Source organism: Oncorhynchus nerka, unplaced genomic scaffold (assembly GCF_034236695.1).
Source record: "Oncorhynchus nerka isolate Pitt River unplaced genomic scaffold, Oner_Uvic_2.0 unplaced_scaffold_4374, whole genome shotgun sequence".
Classification (NCBI taxonomy): domain Eukaryota; kingdom Metazoa; phylum Chordata; class Actinopteri; order Salmoniformes; family Salmonidae; genus Oncorhynchus; species Oncorhynchus nerka.
Genome location: NW_027036927.1, coordinates 1 through 4,250, shown reverse-complemented (window position 1 = coordinate 4,250; position 4,250 = coordinate 1). Strand labels below are relative to the sequence as shown.

At 41.8% G+C, this 4,250-nt stretch overlaps 2 pseudogenes; one reads left to right on the top strand and one right to left on the bottom strand.

Moving 5' to 3' along the window:
* Window positions 1-844: 844 nt before the first annotated feature.
* Window positions 845-1,619, bottom strand: LOC135566533 (uncharacterized; annotated as a pseudogene).
* Window positions 1,620-1,762: 143 nt separating this feature from the next.
* On the top strand, window positions 1,763-3,601 carry LOC135566532 (trypsin-3-like; annotated as a pseudogene).
* Window positions 3,602-4,250: the final 649 nt, after the last annotated feature.

Genomic DNA, 4,250 nt, shown 5'->3' with positions numbered 1-4,250 from the left:
ATTTCCGCTCGGCTGCCCGGAGCCCTGTGTAAATTCCTATCATGTTTAACTGAATACACATTTTCCCTTTTTTGACTCCTCATTGAAGCAATATAGAAATGTATATTCATACAGTGCTTGGTTTTGTGTTACATACTTTCCAAAATAGATTCACTATGAGGCCACAAGGGGGGTTTCACACCTAGCATTTGAAGTAAGCCTGGCATTTTGCAACTGGTTTAGAGTATTGTGTGTCTAAGGGTTCCTCGGCTTCATTTATCAATATAGCCTGTTTCTTTGATATAAAAAACAGTATAACAACATTAATCATATGATCATGATATCTAATTGTTGTAATGTAATATGTTTTTGTTCCTTTCTTGGTTTATTCACCTCAGAAATACCTATAGATGCTGTACAGTATCATAGATGGTGTTACAAATACAGCAGAATGTCACTCATCATTTGTACATTTTCAGAATGTATTTGATTGGATATAAATTCATGAAAGGCTTTCTTTTTCAATATTCAGGGACAGGAAATGATTTTTAGATTGTGACTATAATCTATATAAATTAAATAGAATAATGTAATGCTCTATTATGCATTAGTAATCTTTCTTGGCATCATTACAGGAAAAACATGTCAGACATGACAAAAATAAACATAACAAGGTTAATATGTTTGGTACAATGTAAACACAAATATAATAGATGTTTAGTCTGGACATGAACAGTTGGTACTGTTTGCTCAGTGAGATTATGATGTCATGGGAATTGTTTCGGTCTTGCAGATGGTGTGTGACCTGTAGGTGTGTTGTTGCCATTTATCTGAGGCATGTACCAAGTTGAGCTTACTGATCAGGTCATTTCTCGCCAATCCAGTGCTGCCGCTCACTACACCCGAGATCATTCCAGTTTTTCTCTTGGTCATTGAAGGTGTTAACCTCTGGTCTGCTCCTCTCTTTAGACAGTTCTGTCTGCTCTCATTTCAGGATTCAGTCCCGTCAGGAGATGTAGTACAAACTGGAACCAAACTTCTTCCATGCTTCAAGGCAGGTTTGATTCAGCATATTGTACCTTCTCTTTAGATCGGCCTTTTCTTTTTATCCAGGTTTTTTGTTTTGGACTCCAGCTCGTCTCTCTGTTCAGTCAGGTTGTTGTTGCTGGGTCTATAAACTAACAACCTCTCCCTCCAAACGGACAGTGACTCCATTATAGTAGACAAACAGCACCATGATCCCAGCCAGTAGAAGGCACAGCAGGCCCAGACACGCTGCAGCAACTCTGGAACATCTCCCCATCGAGCCCTGAGCCGTAGTTACTTTCTCCAGGTCTACTCTTTGGTGTGGTGTCTTCTGTCTTGGTACCGGAATCATGTCCTTTCAGTGTCTCTGCACTGACATATGACCGTAGTCCACTCATCAGAATCACCGTCTCGTTCGTCCCTTTTAATGCATTTTGTGTTGTCAATGATACACTCAGACATCGGCATGTTCTTTTCCTCCGTCATTCCAATTCAACTATTACATACACTGTATTCTAATGTCTCTGTGCTGCTCTGTGACTGCACTGTGCTGGGTTTAAGACCCTAGGGAACAGGAAGGCATTTTTTTTTTTTACACCTGTGAGAAAGGAAATGACAACAGAACCACCCACCATGCAATTGTTAAAAGTGTTACAAAATATACAAACTGCTGCCACCTAAGTTGTGTGTATGAAAATAATAAGAAATGCAGATGCTTGTCACTTCAGGTGGACATAATTCTTTCCCAGGTAGGATAATGTCTGAGCGTCAGATATAGGCCTACTGTTCACAGAAGTGCAAATCCTTGAGAAGATCAGATAATGTGGCTGGTGGAGTGGGTATATAACAGTTTGTCTTCATGATTGAGTCCTGTGTAGCAACCAAAAAACACAATCATGAAGTACGTTATTCTCCTGGCTGTTAGTCGTTGCGTGTCAGTCCTTGCTTTACTCGTTGAGAGAAATTGTTTAAGTTCACATTGGTGTCCATCCTGTGATATCATGATGAATATTTACTGAACACAGGCACTTAAGTTTAAGTGTTGTATTTCCATGTTTCACACTGATTCCTTCTGTCTGTATTTCAGTCGCTGTCCTCATTGAGGATAACAAGATTGTTGGAGGGTATGAGTGCAGAAAGAACTCTGTATCCTACCAGAGCATCACTGCAGTCTGACTACCACTTCTGTAGTGGCTCCTGATCTCCAGCACATGGTGGTGTCTGCTGCTCACTGCTACAAGTCATATGTGACTGATGAAACTTTCTTCAAAAACATTGACAGTATGTTTGACATTAAACCTTTTTTGTACATCTGATTAACCCTCCCCAGCCACATTCAGGTGTGTCTACGTGACCACACAACATTGTCGTCAACGAGGGCAGTTCGACAACTGAGCAGTTCGACTCAGGGAAGGTCATCATGCACCCCAGTTACAACAGCCGCAACCTGGACAACGACGTCAAGCTGAGCAAACCCGCCTCCCTGAACAGCTACATGTGCACTGTGGTCATGCCCTGCAGCTGTGCCATGGTGGGGCAACCTACCCAGCAGAGGCTGTGGGTAGCATCAACAATATGTTCACAAATACTTTTAGTATTCGTTGTTTATCAAACTGATTCCAAATGATATCACTGACCACTCAGAACCAAAGGGAGAATGTGTGATATACTAATCCTGTTTTGCTTCTCTCTAGCCTTCTACCCCGACCAACTGTTCTGCCTGGATCTCCCCATCCTGAGCAGAGGCAACAGCACCTACCATGGACAGATCACCTCCACATGTTCTGCGCTGGCTTCGTGGATGGAGGCAAGGACTCTTGCCAGGTAACCTGAGTTGAATTCATAGCACACCTTTCTACCGTTGTCCTTTTCATTTGTTAAAAGCTCTCATCTGTTGTGATTAACCAGCTTCAAACCAATATTGAAAGATGCACCTCTAACCACCTTTCACTTGCCCTTCTTCCTTCTTTCAGGGAGACCGTGGTGGGCAATGGGCAGCTGCAGGGTGCTGTGTCCTGGGGTTACAGTTGTGCCCAGACTAAGATCTGCAACTCCTGGATAAGCAGCACCATGTCCTCCAACTAATTGATTTAGACTGGAAGAGACAGAAACCCGTGATAACTGGTATGAGAAAATAAAAACACCATTCTTTAAAGTGCATTACTATGAGTGCAATATGTGCTTTTAGGAAGGTATGAAACAGGTATCTGGCTAGTGCTTATTATGTCTAACTTGTAAAGCAAGAGTTGCAGACAACAGCTCAATCTGTTCAATGCCAATTGTGCACTGTTAGCTGGTGAGCCGTTTCCTGGAAACTTAATGATATGAGAATGAACAACTGTCAGTGGAAATATGATAACACATGAACTAGCAACTGCAATAGACATGAGTAGAACATGCTTTGGTTTCTCTTCATAGGTTAATTCATGGAAATTACACAAATGTAGTCTTTCAGTTGTACAGAAAACATTTTAAAATGTAGAATGTTGACAATATGCATAAGATGAACCTAAATGTGAAGCATTCCAATTGTGTAGCTATTTAGCTAAGACAGATAATGAATAAAGGTTTGTGTTCGTTTGTCTGCTGACTTAAATTGGTGAACTTCAAATGGCAAATGCCTCTTCGATGAGGTTTAACAGCGGCTGGTATCCAATAAATGGTGCATTACCACCACCTACTAGACTAGAGTACAACTCCCTTATACTTTGCTTGAAAAAAATAAGTAAATACCCTACCATCTAACACTACACTCATAACACGACCATACTCCACTATTTAAATCTATTTAGTCTGACCTCAGGCCAAGAACCTGAAAGAATGGGACACCACCACTTAACACATCCTGTAACTCTGATGTCAAGTCTCACACACCAAAAGATCTCTCTGCAGCTGTCACAACCTCAACTTTCTGCGACTTATGTTCCATCCCTGCAGGACAGTTGATAACCGTTGCTATAAAAGCTAAAAAGCCAATCTTACTGAAACATATCACTTGTTGGCCTCTCTCTGTACTGGTACAGATCTACTACTCACACCACTCCTCTCAGGATCCATCCCCCTTGACCCATCTTCCTCTACTTCACTGCCTCAGCATATGACAACTTCTGCACTCCTCTAACCCTGGAAACCTCCAACCTGCCTCTCTCCACGGGCCATTTCTCATCCCCAGCTCCATGGGCACCCTTACAATTAACATATACCACTACTTTCCCCAATGCTACACATTCCTTTGTCTCATGCCC